Below are 16847 nucleotides of genomic sequence, written 5' to 3' on the forward strand. Positions count from 1 at the left end.
ACAGAGCGATTCCGCTAGGCATGTGGGACTTGTGGATGGAGCCCTTAATTCGCTTAACCAGGATTCAATCTGTTGAAATCAGAGCAATACATTTTGGCCACCGTGCTCGATCCTAGATTTAAAACCTACATTGTATCTCTCTTTCCGGCAGACACAAGTCTGCAGAGGTTCAAAGACCTGCTGGTAAGAAAATTGTCAAGTCAAGCGGAACGCGACCCGTCAACAGCTCCTCCTTCACATTCTCCCGCAACTGGGGGTGCAAGGAAAAGGCTAAGAATTCCGAGCCCACCCGCTGGCGGTGATGCAGGGCAGTTTGGAGTGAGTGCTGACATCTGGTCCGGACTGAAGGACCTGGCAACGATTACTGACATGTCGTCTACTGTCACTACATATGATTCTGTCACCTTTGAAAGAATGGTGGAGGATTATATGAGTGACCGCATCCAGGTAGGCACGTCAGACAGTCCGTATGTATACTGGCAGGAAAAAGAGGCAATTTGGAGGCCCTTGCACAAACTGGCTTTATTCTACCTAAGTTGCCCTCCCTCCAGTGTGTACTCCAAAAGAGTGTTTAGTGCAGCCGCTCACCTTGTCAGCAATCGGCGTACGAGGTTACTTCCAGAAAATGTGGAGAAGATGATGATCATCAAAATGAATTATAATCAATTCCTCCGTGGAGACATTTACCAGCAATTGCCTCCAGAAAGTACACAGGGATCTGAGATGGTGGATTCCAGTGGGGACGAATTAATAATATGTGAGGGGGGCGATGTACACAGTGAAAGGGGTGAGGAATCGGAGGATGATGAGGTGGACATCTTGCCTCTGTAGAGCCAGTTTGTGCAAGGAGAGATTGATTGCTTCTTTTTTGGTGGGGGCCCAAACCAACCAGTCATTTCAGTCAGCAGTGTGGCAGACCCTGTTGCTGAAATGATGGGTTCGTCAATGTTTTTCTTTTCAATCTAAGCCCCTGCAGTTTTCTGTAAGAATCTGCTTCGCTATGATGATCAACAAGTCACAAGGGCAAACACTCAGGGCTGGAGGTGTAGATCTTAGGACCAGCTGCTACAAGCATGGCAAAGGTGTCACTATCATTGGTGACACCCAGAGAGGCAGCAAGGGAGATTGTAATGCAGTGCGCGCAGATAAGCAGCGCAATGGTAAAAAGGAGGCATGGTCTCATAGGTAGGGGTGTGGCCTGTTTTCCTGAATTTCCATTTTGTTGCTCCGGGTATCCCGGGGGTTGAGTGCTGCACCCGGGGACTAGTGTGTGAGTGGTGCTGGCTCCTGCACAGTGACAGAAACTGGGTGTTGCACGTAATGTTACAGTGAAACACCCATATTCTGTCACTGAAGAGGAGCCGGCACTTTGGTGTCACCCCCCTTGGCGGGTGACACTCGGGTGTGGGCCGCAACCCCGTTGTGATGCCACTGACCCATGGGAAGCTTTACGTGGCTTACCCATGTGTTAGTAGCCCCAAGCATCTTTTGTGTTAGTCCCTGAAGAAAAACTTCAAATATTTACAAATACATTTTGTAATCAATGGGCCTAATTCAGTAAGGATTGCAAATTCTGCTAAGTAACAGAATTTGCAATCCTTTGGTTCGCATGCTGGGGCCACCCAGCATGCCGCCTCCCTTCTTGACCACGCTGAAATTGCAGTCTCAGTGCAGTTCAGCGTGATCATAAAAAATGGGGTAGCCTCCTGTTGGTGCAGACTGTATGTGTGCGCAAGAAGCCGCCACCATTTTTGTGATCGCAGCTGCTGCATGTGATGTCATGCAGCAGCTCTGACCACGCCTCCTGTTTCTCCGTTGCCGACCCCATTTTGTAGCCCTGCCCATGCACCGCTCCATCTCCGACTTGGAAATGGATTGTTGCTGACCCCCCCCCCCCCCCCAGCACCGATTGACAGTCAGAAGCGATCGCATTATCTGCGGGGTGCCGCAGAAAATGCAGGCGCATGCGTATGCTCTTAGCAATTTTTGCAGTTGGATTGCTTATTGCGATTGCAATCCAACCTGAATCAGGCTCTATTACCTATCACAATGCACTGCGGGTAGTACAAAATGGGGTTAATATAAGAGAAAACCCCCCCAGAGCTGTGCTCCTTAACTGTCCCTGGTGGCTAGTGGAGCGGCTGCCCAGTAATCAGTGTCCACGCCAGTGCGCACATGGCCCACCATCACGGTATAGTGTGGGCACAGAAGTCCCTTACCTCCCTTTCATCAGCGGCCTCGTGATCCCGGAGGGCGGTGTGTGTGTGACTGACCTTAGGAAGAAACCGGAGCCTCCGCTGCAGTGACCCAGCAACCAGGGCACGGGAGTATACTGCGCCGCTGGGAGTGATGGAGCTGCAGTAAAGATGTCTATTAGACCTAACCTGCTGCAGCCCTTGTAGATTCTTATAAAAAAAAGTTCTTCTTTTCTTGTCAAAATTAATAGCTAAGAATAGGCTGCCTGAGGCAGCCCCCTGTTAAGTGGCCTGCTACTGAAGGCACCAACTACAAACTGAGCTCCCTGTTCATGGAAGCGAGGTTATAGAGCAGGGGGCGCTGAGCATCTTGGGAACAGTCAAAAGCTTTGAGCCTGTTGGTGCCTCAGATCAAGATCCTACTCTACACCCCAATGTGAATCCTTGTGGAGTCCAGTGTACCCCACAGAAGAAATTAATGTGTCACACCCATTGGCAGCAACATTAGAATAGCTGCTGATGGGCACAATTGAGAAAGGAAGGGGGGAAAACATTTGAATCCAGCACATATATGTAATTTGAATATGTAATTTGTACCTTCCTACTTTAAAATGTAATGGATGAACCTCACCCTGTGAGAACTATCTTCATGATCAAGAGATCTCATACGCAAGAAAAGCATGTGTTGGGATAGGGCTGTGGAGGGCGGCTGCTCGAGCACACCCCCGTCAAGTTAAGGAGATTCAACTGAGGAAGCACAAGGGAACTCTTGTCTGGGGACAACAACTGCAGGGAGACCACATCTTTTCAGATGAAAATGAGAGGGCGGAAGGCTGCCTAATACTGAAGCACCCTCAAACATCAAACCATATGCAACAACTAGTACAAGCATTCCTGGGGAAAGGTCTGCAGCAGACGGATTTGCATACGGTGATGTCATCCAAGCAGTGGGCCAAAGTTGGCTGGAACCCTCATCTGCATATGAAAAGAGAAAAGGGGCGCTTGGATGACCCCTAGTTCGCATTGAACACCCCCCACCCTCCTTTGGTGTGGGGCTCATGTTGGCCATGCCCCAGCCCCTGAAGCATTCAAGCTGATTTCTTGCAGCAGCTGGGCACTGTAACAGCTCCAGAGCTGCTCTGTAAGGCAAATAAAAGGGTGTGGGCCCTGCAACACCACCTGTAGTCCGCATTGTGCGTTGGAAGGCACAAAGTAAGCAGACGGGAGAAGTCAGGATAGTGCGCAAGGGCATAGAAGGGAGGGGCTCAAGAAAAGAGAAGTGGAAACAGACAGCAAACTAGGCTGGAGAGAGACCTGAGACAATGAGATCTAAATTATACCAGAGCCAACCAGGGGAAAGCACAAATGCAGTCGTCCCCCCCCTACCACAAATTATGCAGTCGAGATTCCCACATTTGGGGAAATCACAGAGGTCAGCATACCCAGAATGCAATGAATGAACCTCACCCTGGGAAAACAATCTTCATGACCATGGTATCACCTAAGCAAAATAAGTATGATTTGAGATAGGGCTGGGGAGGGCCGCTGCTCAGGCACACCTCCGTCAAGTAAAGGAGATTCAACTGAGGCAGCACAAGGGAACTCTCATCTGGGGACAACAACTGCAGGGAGAACACATTTTCAGACGAATGTGTGAGGGCAGAAGGCTGCCTAATACTGAAGCACCCCCCAAACAACAAACCAAATGCAACAACTAGTGCAAGCATTCCTGGGGGAAGGCCTGCAGCAGATGGATTCGCATATGGTGATGTCATCCAAGCAATGGGTATAGTTGGCTGCAACCCTCGTCTGCATATGAAAAGAGAAAATGGTCACGCAGGGCATGGCGGCCTTTGTGGGGTTGCGCTTGGATGACCCCTAGATCGCTTTATACACCCCCATCAGTGTGGGGCTCATGTTGGCCATGCCCCAGCCCCTGAAGCATTCAAGCTGATTTCTTGCAGCAGCTGGACCCAGTAACAGCTCCAGAGTTGCTCTACAAGACAAGTAAAAGGGTGTGAGCCATGCAGCACCACCTGTAGTTTGCATACACACATATATAGGACAGCATCTCTTATATGCCCCAGGGGCAATAAAATAGTATCCTTATCTAGGGTATCCGTCCATGCCGCTACAGCACTACACATACACACCCAGGCCGACGCAATTGCCGGTCTGAGTAAGGTACCTGAATGTGTATAAATGGACTTCAGGGTAATCTCCTGTTTGCGGTCAGCAGACTCTTTGAGGGTAGCCGTATCCTGGGACGGGAGGGCTAACTTCTTGGATAAGCGTGTTAATGCTTTGTCCACCCAAGGGGAGGATTCCCATCGTTACCTATCCGTTGATGGGAAAGGATACGCCATAAGAATCCTTTTGGAAATCTGCAGGAGATTCCCAAGCTTTTTCACATAACTCGTTCAGCTCGTGTGAGGGGAAAAGGTTACCTCAGACTTCTTTCCCTTGTACATATGTACCCTCTTGTCAGGGATAGGGGGCTCCTCTGTGATGTGCAAAACATCTTTTATTGCCATAATCATATATCAAATGTATTTTGCCAATTTTGGCTGTAACTTTGCATCATCGTAATCGACACTGGAGTCAGAATCCGTGTCGGTATCTGTGTCAACAATCTGGATAGTGGGCACTTATGAGACCCTGACAGTCCCTGCGACATAGGATCAGGCATGGGTTGAGACCCTGACTGTCCCAAAGCTTCAGCCTTGTCTAATCTTTTGTGCAATGAGTTTACACTAGCATTTAAAACATTCCACATATCCATCCAATCAGGTGTCGGCGGAGACACCACATTCATTTGCTCCCGCTCCTCTCTAATATAGCCTTCTTCCTCAGACATGTCGACACACGCGTACCGACACACCACACACACAGGGAATGCTTTTACTGAAGACATTTCCCCCACAAGGCCCTTTGGCAGAGCTGGCCCTAACCAATATGATGTCCTAGGCAAGATTTTGCCTGGTGCCCCCTAGCACCACCGCTGGTTCCGCCTCTGACCTTGCACCTCTTTCCCAGCACCATCAACCCTCACCCATAACAGTACTTATTTTGGTGTTTGTACCCCCTATATTTTAAACAGGAACAGTTCGCACATTTGGCGCACAGTCCAAAAAGGGGTGTGTTTTTGCTGGCAAAGGGCATGTCCACACAATAGTACCCCCAATTAAAATTCCGCCACACAGTACTGCAATTTTATTCACATTTGATCACGCGATAGTGTCCATAATTCACATTACATCCCACAGTAGTATCACTTTACCTTATAAACGTTACTTCTCACAGTAGTGCTCCTTATTCACATTACATCACACTGAATTGCTCCTTATTTACATTACACCACACCCTATTGCTCTTTATTCACATTAGACGACACAGTAAATGCCCTTTCTATACGCAAAGCTACATATTAGAGCACCTTATACACATAATGCCACACATTAGTAATGCATTTATACACATAATTCCACACACTAATGCCCCTTACACATATGAGACACATCATTAATGTCCTTATAAACATAATGCGTCTTACACATTATGACAACCTTTATTAATGCCCTTTTACACATAATGGCCCTCATTCCGAGTTGTTAGCTCGCAAGCTGCTTTTAGCAGCATTGCACACGTTAAGCCGCCGCCTACTGGGAGTGAATCTTAGCTTATCAAAATTGCGAACGAAAGATTAGCAGAATTGCGAATAGACACTTCTTAGCAGTTTCTGAGTAGCTCCAGACTTACTCGACAACTGTGATCAGTTCAGTCAGTTTCGTTCCTGGTTTGACGTCACAAACACACCCAGCGTTCGCCCAGACACTCCCCCGTTTCTTCAGACACTCCCGCGTTTTACCCAGAAACGGCAGCGTTTTTTCACACACACCCATAAAACGGCCAGTTTCCGCCCAGAAACGCCCACTTCCTGTCAATCACACTACGATCAGCAGAACAAAGAAAAAACCTCGTAATGCCGTGAGTAAAATACCTAACTGCATAGCAAATTTACTTTGCGCAGTCGCAGAGCGAACATTGCGCATGCGCAATTAGCGGAAAATCGCTGCGATGCAAAGAAAATTACCGAGCGAACAACTCGGAATGACCACCCTTGCGCATGCGCAATTAGCGGAAAATCGCTGCGATGCGAAGAAAATTACCGAGCGAACAACTCGGAATGACCACCAATGTCCCTTACACATATGCCGCACATTATTAATGCCCTTATACACATAATGACACACATAGTGCCCCTCATAGGCGTGCGCAGGGGGGGTGCCTGGTGCGCACAGGCACCCCCTAATGTGCGGCACCCCCCACACGCCACGACTGCTGCTGCACAGTGGAGTGGTGATGCTGTGGTCTGCTGCCGAGCCCAGCTTGCTGCTCTGCACGTGCGGAAGTCCCGTGCGCCTCCTCTCTCGGCCCCGGCAGGGCAGTTCCTGCTGATTTAGAGGGGTCTTTCTAAAAGTGGGCGTGGCCACGGGGGTCCGCGATTAGGCCACACCCCCAGCTTTCCCTGGGCCCGGCGATCTGTGTGCAGCCCTGCCTTCTCTTGCTGGTGCAGGTGGATCTCTAACAGCAGCCATACCACGGTGCCCGGCCAGGAAAGAGAAGGTAAGGTTTGTGTCAGTGTGTATGTCAGTGCATTTGACAGTGTGTGTGTGTGTGTGTGTGTGTATATATGTGTGTGTATTAGGGCTATCTTTATTATGTGTCATCTTTCTGCCTGTGTAAGGCTCTCTGTTACATTGCTCAGAGTTTGTCTAGCATTGTGCATCTTCCCTGACTATTTAGGCACAGAATAGAAGTTATTAAAAGTACAGGATGAGACTAAAAGAACTGGTGTGCAATTATGATGCGCGCATGCATATTCACGCAAACGCTGGCTGCAGCTATTCGCAACACGGCATTCAGTGCAGCTTGCCGTGATGCGCATGCTCGTGGGTATGCACTGCGACAACAATGAGGCTGGCTACATCTGTAGTGGCGGTGCTAGGGTCATCAAATTGATTAGGGCCAGCTCTGGGCATAATGTGAATTTGGCTCATACCGTGTGGCATAATATGAATTTTGGCTCATACCGTGTGGCATAATATGAATTTCGGCACATACCGTGTGGCATAATATGAATTTGGCTCATACCGTGTGGCATAATGTGAATTTGGCTCATACCGTGTGTCATAATGTGAATTTGGCTCATACCGTGTCGCATAATGTGAATTTGGCTCATACCGTGTGGCATAATATGAATTTCGGCTCATACCGTGTGGCATAATATGAATTTCGGCACATACCGTGTGGCATAATGTGAATTTGGCTCATGCCGTGTGGCATAATCTGAATTTGTCTCATACCGTGTGGCATAATGTGAATTTGTCTCATACCGTGTGGCATAATGTGAATTTGGCTCATATACCGTGTGGCATAATGTGAATAAGGGGCACTACTGTCAGTAGCTGGTGAGCATGGGGACATGTGTGACAAATGCTGGGTCCTGCGGAGGTGGGGTCTGATGGCATAGAAAGAGGTAGATGTGGCTGTGATGGCACGTGTATATTTTAAACTGCACTTGTGTTATATTAAAACTCAAATGTTCGGCCCCCTAAGTCTCCCATACTTTTCAGAATGTCCCACTCAAATTTAGGGTGTGGGTGCTTGGGGTGCAAGGGGTGGGTGGTGCATATGCACCTAGGCCCACCACTCTCTAGTTCTGCTGCTGGGTCAGAGATAGATTGGGGAAGTGCAAGCAGCAATAGGGTGCATCGGCAGTTAGGACTCAGGGTTATGCTGTAGCTGACAGTATCGGCCGGTGGTCACACCATTATGTTTAATTTTATTTCTCTGGGGTGTATTATATCTACTTTATTATTAGGAACTAGGGAGAAATTAAATTAAGTCATGTGATTTTACTGAGAGAATGTAAAATAGTGCTAGACATGTCCCTGTGTGGTGCTAGACACGCCCAAAAGGTGGTGCTAGACACACCCCTCATGCGGTGCACCCCCTAATAAAATTAGCTGCGCACGCCTATGGTGCCCCTTACACATATGTTGCACATTATTAATGCATTTTTACATGACACACATAATGCTCCTTACTCATATTCCGAACACTACTGCACAATCAACCCACTCACATGCACACAGCACTCACACTGCCACTAACACTGTGACCTCTGCCTCTGCTTGGATACAGATGTGTCCTCATAAATCTTGCCTCAATGCTAACGTTGGGGCACCTTTTTTTTATTAAAATGCATCTTATTTGCATTGCTATGTTGTTAGGATGCACACGCAGCTTCTGCTGATTAAAATGATATGCAGCACGCCTATATACTGTGTGAGACTGTGGCTGTATCTGCATATGAAATGCTACACACAGAATATAGGCATGCCGCATATCATTTTAATCAGCAGAAGTTGCTGATGCCCCTAGGCATATCAAATGCCCTAGGCAATTGCCTAGTTTGACTATGCCTATGGCCGGCTCTGCCCTTTGGAGAGACAGAGAGAGAGTATGCCAGCACATACCCCAGCGCTATATAACCCAGTAATAGCACAGTAACTTAATGTTTGCACAGTAGCGCTGCTGTATGTAATTTGCGCCAAATTATGTGACCCCCCCCTCTCTTTTCAACCCTCTTGTCTACCGTGGTATAAGCAGGGGAGAGTCCGGGGAGCTTCCTCTCAGCGGTGCTGTGGAGAAAAAATGGCGCTGGTGAGTGCTGAGGGAGAAGCCCCGCCCCCTCGGCGGCGGGCTTCTGTCCCGCTTAAACTGTACAATTGGCGGGGGCTCATACATATATACAGTGCCCAGCTGTATATATGTTATATTTCTGCCAAAAAGAGGTTTATATTGCAGCCCAGGGCGCCCCCCCTGCGCCCTGCACCCTTACAGTGACCGGAGTATGTGAGGTGTATGGGAGCAATGGCGCACAGCTGCAGTGCTGTGCGTTACCTCAATGAAGATCATGAAGTCCTCTGCCGCCTCTGAAGTCTTCTTTTCTTCTCATACTCACCCGGCTTCTATCTTCCGGCTCTGCGAGGGGGACGGCGGCGCGGCTCTGGGACGGACGGCGAGGGTGAGATCCCTTTGGAGCTAATCCCTTTGGAGCTAATGGTGTCCAGTAGCTTAAGAAGCAGGACCTTGCAACTCGGAGAGTAGGGCTGCTTCTCTCCCCTCAGTCCCTCGATGCAGGGAGTCTGTTGCCAGCAGTGCTCCCTGAAAATTAAAAACCTAACAAAATACTTTCTGTCAGAAAGCTCAGGAGAGCTCCTGAAAAGCACCCAGTCTCCACTGGGCACAGTATCAAACTGAGGTATGGAGGAGGGGCATAGAGGGAGGAGCCAGTGCACACCCAGAACTAAAGTCTTTCTTTAAGTGCCCATGTCTCCTGCGGAGCCGTCTATCCCCATGGTCCTTACGGAGTCCCCAGCATCCTCTAGGACGTTAGAGAAAATAGGATTTTAATACCTACCGGTAAATCCTTTTCTCTTAGTCCGTAGAGGATGCTGGGCACCCGTCCCAGTGCGTACTGTGTCTGCAGTTATTAAATGGCCCTTAACTCCAGAACATTTATGTGGAGACAACTTTCCCGACTTGACCATCTTCCTTGGACGTTTTCCCCCTGTGTGACTGCTCCCCAGCCTCGGAGGGTTGCATCCATGGTCCCTAGGATCCAGTCCTGGATCCCGAACCTTCGCCCCTCTAGGAGGTGAGAACTGTGCAGCCACCAATGGAGTGAGATTCTGGTCTTGGAAGACAGGATTATCCTCCGGTGCGTGTGTAGGTGGGATCCGGACCACTTGTCCAACAGGTCCAACTGGAACACTCTGGCATGGAACCAGCCAAACTGAATGGGCTCGTAGGCCGCAACCATCTTACCCAGCAACCAAATGCATTGATGGATTAACACTCTTGCTGGTTTCAGAATTTATTTGACCAGACTCTGGATCTCCAGAGCCTTTCCACTGGAAGAAAACCTCTTCTGTGTCCAGTATCACTCCCAAAAACAACAACCGCGTCATTGGGACCAACTGCGATTTTGGCAAGTTTAGGAGCCAACTATGTTGCTGAAGAACTGTCAGGGAGAGTGCAATGTTTTGCACTAACTGGTCCCTGGATTTCGCCTTTATCAAAAGATCATCCAAGTACGGGATAATTGTTACTCCTTGCTTGCGATCACCCTGGTGAAAATCCTCGGAGCCGTGGACAGACCAAACGGCAATGTCTGAAATTGGTAATGACAATACTGAATTGCAAACCTCAGGTAGCTTGATGCAGAGGCTAAATGGGAACATGTAAGTAGGCATCCTTTATGTCTACCAAAACCATGAAATCTCCTTCCTCTGGACTGGAGATCACTGCACTGAGAGATTCCATCTTGAAATTTAATTTCCTTAGGTAGAAATTGAGGGATTTCAGATTTCAGATTGGTCTGACTGAGCTGTCCGGCTTAGGGACCACGAAGAGGCTTGAATAAAAACCTTCTCCCTGCTGACTAAAGCCGATTTGAACAATCGGTGAGGGGGAACGTCTTGAAACCCCAGTTTGTACCCTTGGGACACTATTTGTAAAACACACGAGTCCATGTCCGAATGAATCCAGAACTGACTGAAGAGTTTTAGACGTGCCCCCACTGGTGCGGGCTCCTGCAAGAGAGCCCCAGCTTCATGCGGTGGATTTGGCAGAAGCAGAGGATGATCTCTGCTCCTGCGATCTTGAAGAGGATGCAGACCTCTTCCCTCTTCTCCTTCCTCTACCTGCAAAGAAAGGGGAATCTTAACTTCTTGCATATCTATTGGGCCGAAATGACTGCATCAGATAATGATGCGTCTTCATCCGTTGGGAGGGAACATAGGGCAAGAAGGTTGACTTAACTGCGGGAGCTGCCGAGATCAAATTAACTAGGCAGTCACCAAACAACGCTTCACCTTCATAGGGAAGAGACTCCCTTTCTTCTTGGAGTCAGCATCAGCATTCTCTTGGTGAATCCACAATGCCCTCCTATCCGAGACTGCCATGAAATTGGCCCGTGAACTCAAGAGTCCTATATCCCTTGCAGTCTCACGTAAGTATGCTGCAGTGTCCTTGATATGATACAACATAAGGAGTATCCCATCTCTCCAAGGTATCTTTATCGGATGACAAGGTACTCGACCAATTCTTGAATACTACTACTCACCCATGCACATGTAATGGCAGGTCTAAGTAATGTACCCTTGGTTACATAACTAGAAATAATGTAGCTTCCTGCATACGATCCGCTGGATTTGTGACAGGGCCCCGTGCAGAACAGGGGGTGACTCCCACTTTATTCTGTCCGCGGCGGGAAATGAATAAACAACCAGAATCCTTTTGGGGATTTGAAACCATCTTGTCGAGCTGGCCCAGACTTTCTCAAACAGAGATGGAGGAACGTTACATCAGCTTTCATTATATATCTATATATACATACATATAGACCCCTTTGTCAGGAACAGCAGGGTCTTCAGTGATTTTAATATGTCCTTAATATCCACAATCATGTACTGAATGCTCCTTGCCAATATTGGATCTAATCAGGAAACATTATGGTCGACATAGGAATCAGTATCCGTGTCAGTATCAGTGTGTAGTAACTGGGCAAAATAACATTTTTGCGACCCCGCGGGGCCTGAGGGAAAAGAAACATAGCCATGAACATCACATCTATTCTCTACGTCTGTGTCTGGGACACAGATTTATCCAACCTTACTCTGATATTACTGAAACTTTTACCCAGTCAGTTATTGGTGGTGCCAACAGGGCCACCATCATATGTCTGCATTCCTAATATAGTTTCCTCTTGGGAAAATCATTCAGCCACCGACATGTTGACACACATGTACCAAGTACCCACAGACACATCGGCTTATGGGGGACAGACCGTCAGTAAATCTGTCAGAGGGACACAGAGGATTTTTCAGCTCACAATCCAGCGCCAAAAGTACGCAGTCTGGGAAATAATAAACTCTATAGTGATAGACTTGTAATGCTCTAAAGATGTTCTGGTGAGGTGAGGAAGAAGCCCCGCTACTGTAATAGCGCGTATCTGTCCCGCTCAGAAATAATTAATTACGCTAGCGGGGTAAGGACAGTGCCCAGGCACTAATGTCCACTTTTTCCAGCCTTTTGTGAGGAATTTATGCTGCCCAGGGTGCCCCCCCTCCGTGCCCTGCACCCTGCAGTGCCTGTGTTTGTGTGGGAGCATGGCACGCAGCGTTCCGCTCGCTGCTCGGTACCTCAGAATGCCATCACTGGAGAAGAAGTCTTCTGTTCTTCTGCTACTCACCTGTCTTCTGGCTCTGTAAGGGGGTGACGGCAGGCTGCGGGAGTGTGCATCTAGGCGTACCCAGCGATCAGCACCCTCAGGAGCTAATGGTGTCCTGTCAGCCTGAAGCAGAGCCATTGAACTCACTAGAAGTTGGTCATACTTCTCTCCCCTAAGTCCCACGAAGCAGGGAGACTGTTGCCAGCAGCCTCCCTGAAAATAAAAAAAACTAACAAGTCTTTTCAGAGAAACTCAGTAGAGCTCCCCTGTAGTGCATCCAGTATCACTGCGCACAATACTAAAACTGGAGTCTGGAGGAGGGGCATAGAGGGAGGAGACAGTTCACACCCTTTGAAAGTCTTAAAGTGCCCATGTCTCCTGCAGATCCCGTCTATACCCCATGGTTCTTAATGTGACCCCAGCATCATCTAGGACGTATGAGAAAACAAATAACGCACACATGAGGAGGAGAGAACTAAGGAAGCTATAAGGAGAAGAGGGGAGGGAGGGGGGTTGAAAGGTAAGGTAGTAAAGGCATATTGGATAAACTACAACCTTATACATATTCATTAATGTACCAGTAGTTAGAAGTAGAAGAGCTCTAACAGAAACCACAAAGCTTATCTAAAGCCACACCACACTGGATATGCCCAATCTCATTTGATTTTTGAAGCAAAGCAGTATTGGACTTTGTTAATACATGGATGGGAGACTGCTTGGTAGTATCAGATTCTTTAGGTGTTTTTAAACTACCAACACCATTTTCTTGGTACATTTAATTTTTACATGTATTCTTTTATGTACCAGAAGTTAGAAGTAGAAGAGCTGTAATAAAAACCACCAGCTCATCTACAGCCACAGCACACTGGATTTGCCCAATCTCTCCTGATCATGGAAGCTGAGCAGTGTTGGTCCTGGTTTTAGTACTTGGATGGGAGACCACCAGGAAATACCAGGAGCTGTGTGTATTTTTACAATACTAACACCGTTCTCTTGATGCATTCCATTTTGAAACATTGGGGCAGATCTATTAAGCCTGGTGAACTGATAAAGTGCAAGGTGATAAAGTACCAGCCAGTCAGCTCCTAACTGTCATTTTTCAAACCCAGCCTGTGACATGGCAATTAGGAGCTGATTGGCTGGTACTTTATCACCATGCAAATTATCATTTCACCAGGTTTAATAAATCGTCCGCTTACTCATTTATGTACGAGTAGTTAGAAGTAGAAGAACTCTAACAGAAACCACTAAGCTCATCTACAGCCACACCACACTGTATATGCCCAATATCACCTGATTTTAGGCCTGGTTTGTTCTTGGATGTGAGACCACCTGGGAATACCAGGTGCTGTAGGTAGTTTTATACTACCAACACCGTTCTCTTGATGCATTCTATTTTGAAACTTATTCATTGATGTACCAGTAGTTAGAAGTAGAAGTTAGAAACACCAAAAATCATCTACAGCCGCATCACACTGGATATGTCCAATCTCATCTGATGTTGGAAGCTAAGCAGTGTTGTGCCTGGTTAGTTTTTGGATTTCAGGTCCTGCCTTCTGGTTTGGCCACGGCACCTCGGAAATTCACCAAGGTCATGGCCGTGATGACGACCCTTCACCATCGGTGGACCAGGGAGGAATCTCTCCTCCCGATAAACATTCTGGAATTGCAGGCAGTGTTCAATTCATTGACACTGGCCCTGCCTCTAGTACAGAACAGGCCTGTTCAAGTACAATCGGACAACGCCACCACGGTAGTGTACACAAATCATCAAGGCGGCACTCGAAATTGCATAGCAAAGCTGGAAGTATCAAAAATCCTCAGTTGGGTAGAACGTCATCTGCCAGCAATATCGGCAGTGTTCATTCCCGGAGTCCTCAACTGGGAAGCGGATTTCCTCAGTCGTCAGGACGTTCACGCTGGAGAGTGGAGAGGCCGCAGCAGAAATGTCTGCACTGGTGTCAGTAGGTGACTGAGGCAGGGATGACTGGGAGATAGTGGGTGACTGAAGCATGTATGAGTGGGAGATAGTGGGTGACTGAGGCCGGGGTGACTGGGAGATAGTCAGTGACTAAGGCAGGGGTGATAGGGATATAGTGGATGACTGTGGCAGGGGTGACAGGGACAGTAGGAGACTGAGGCAGGGGTGACAGGGATAGTGGGTGACTGAGGCAGGGGTGATATGGAGATAGTGGTTGACTGAGGTAGGGGTGACAGAGATAGTGGGTGACTAAAGCAGGGGTGACTGGTATAGTGGGTGACTGAGGCAGGGGTCGCAGGTATAGTGGTTAACTGAGGCAGCGGTGACTGGGAGATAGTGGGTAACTGGGGCAGGGGTGACAGGGAAAGTGTGTGACTCAGGCAGGGGTGATAGGGAGATAGTGGGCAGCAGATCACTGCCTTGCTGACAGCAGCACATCCCTGCCTCATTGACAGCAGCACATACCTGCCTCACTTATAGCAGCACATCCCTGCCTTACTGACAGCAGCAGATCACTGCCTCGCTGACAGCAGCAGATCACTGCTTCACTGACAGCAGCAGATCCCTGCCTCACTGGCAGCAGCAGATCCCTGCCTCACTGGCAGCAGCAGATCCCTGCCTCACTGGCAGCAGCAGATCCCTGCCTCACTGGCAGCTGTATATAGGGCCTAATTCAGACCTGATCTCTGCTGTGCATATTCACACAACAGGAGATCAGGTCTGAAGTGTGTGTGTGTGCTGGTGCCGCAGTGCACCGGCACATGCCAGAGATGCAATCAGCATCTCTGCCCAGTGAGCGCCTCTGCCAACACATACTTATCTTGCATATGAGATCTCTTGATCATAAAGATAGTTCTCACAGGGTGAGGTTCATCCATTACATTTTAAAGTAGGAAGGTACAAATTACATATTCAAATTACATATATGTGCTGGATTCAAATGGTTTTCCCCCCTTCCTTTCTCAATTGTGCCCATCAGCAGCTATTCTAATGTTGCTGCCAATGGGTGTGACACATTCATTTCTTCTGTGGGGTACACTGGACTCCACAAGGATTCACATTGGGGTGTAGAGTAGGATCTTGATCTGAGGCACCAACAGGCTCAAAGCTTTTGACTGTTCCCAAGATGCTCAGCGCCCCCTGCTCTATAACCTCGCTTCCATGGTTGTAGTTGGTGCCTTCAGTAGCAGGCCACTTAACAGGGGGCTGCCTCAGGCAGCCTATTCTTAGCTATTAATTTTGACAAGAAAAGAAGAACTTTTTTTATAAGAATCTACAAGGGCTGCAGCAGGCTAGGTCTAATAGACATCTTTACTGCAGCTCCATCACTCCCAGCAGCGCAGTATACTCCCGTGCCCTGGTTGCTGGGTCACTGCAGCGGAGGCTCCGGTTTCGTCCTAAGGTCAGTCACACACACACCGCCCTCCGGGATCACGAGGCCGCTGATGAAAGGGAGGTAAGGGGCTTCTGTGCCCACACTATACCGAGATCCAGCGTGGCTGTAGGGGGCGGGCCGTGTGCGCACTGGCGTGGACACTGATTACTGGGCAGCTGCTCCACTAGCCACCAGGGACAGTTAAGGAGCACAGCTCTGGGGGTTTTTCTCCTATATTAACCCCATTTTGTACTACCCGCAGTGCATTGTGATAGGTAATAGAGCCTGATTCAGGTTGGATTGTAATCGCAATAAGCAATCCAACTGCAAAAATTGCTAAGAGCATACGCATGCGCCTGCATTTTCTGTGGCACCCCGCAGATAATGCGATCACCTCTGACTGTCAATCGGTGCGGGGGGGGGTCAGCAACAATCCATTTCAAAGTCGGAGATGGAGCGGTGCAGGGGCAGGGCTACAAAATGGGGTCGGCAACGGAGAAACAGGAGGCGTGGTCAGAGCGGCTGCATGACATCACATGCAGCCGCTGCGATCACAAAAATGGTGGCGGCTTCCTGCGCACACGTACAGTCTGCACCAACAGGAGGCTAACCCATTTTTTATGATCACGCTGAACTGCACTGAGACTGCAATTTCAGCGTTGTCAAGAAGGGAGGCGGCATGCTGGGTGGCCATGCCCTGTGATGGGTGGCCCCAGCATGCGAACCAAAGGATTGCAAATTCTGTTACTTAGCAGAATTTGCAATCCTTACTGAATTAGGCCCATTGATTACAAAATTGTAAACAATATTTGAAGTTTTTCTTCAGGGACTAACACAAAAGATGCTTGGGGCTACTAACACATGGGTAAGCCACGTAAAGCTTCCCATGGGTCAGTGGCATCACAACAGGGTTGCGGCACACACCCGAGTGTCACCCGCCAAGGGGGGTGACACCAAAGTGCCGGCTCTTCTTCAGTGACAGAATATGGGTGT

General features: G+C 48.5%; 1 non-coding gene across 1 annotated transcript; it reads right to left on the reverse strand.

The window, feature by feature from the left end:
* Positions 1-3545: 3545 nt before the first annotated feature.
* On the reverse strand, positions 3546-3713 carry LOC135000162 (U1 spliceosomal RNA). Its single transcript, XR_010202174.1, has one exon. It is a non-coding gene; the product is annotated as a U1 spliceosomal RNA (small nuclear RNA).
* Positions 3714-16847: the final 13134 nt, after the last annotated feature.

This window comes from Pseudophryne corroboree, unplaced genomic scaffold, assembly GCF_028390025.1.
Source record: "Pseudophryne corroboree isolate aPseCor3 unplaced genomic scaffold, aPseCor3.hap2 scaffold_1509, whole genome shotgun sequence".
Classification (NCBI taxonomy): Eukaryota; Metazoa; Chordata; class Amphibia; order Anura; family Myobatrachidae; genus Pseudophryne; species Pseudophryne corroboree.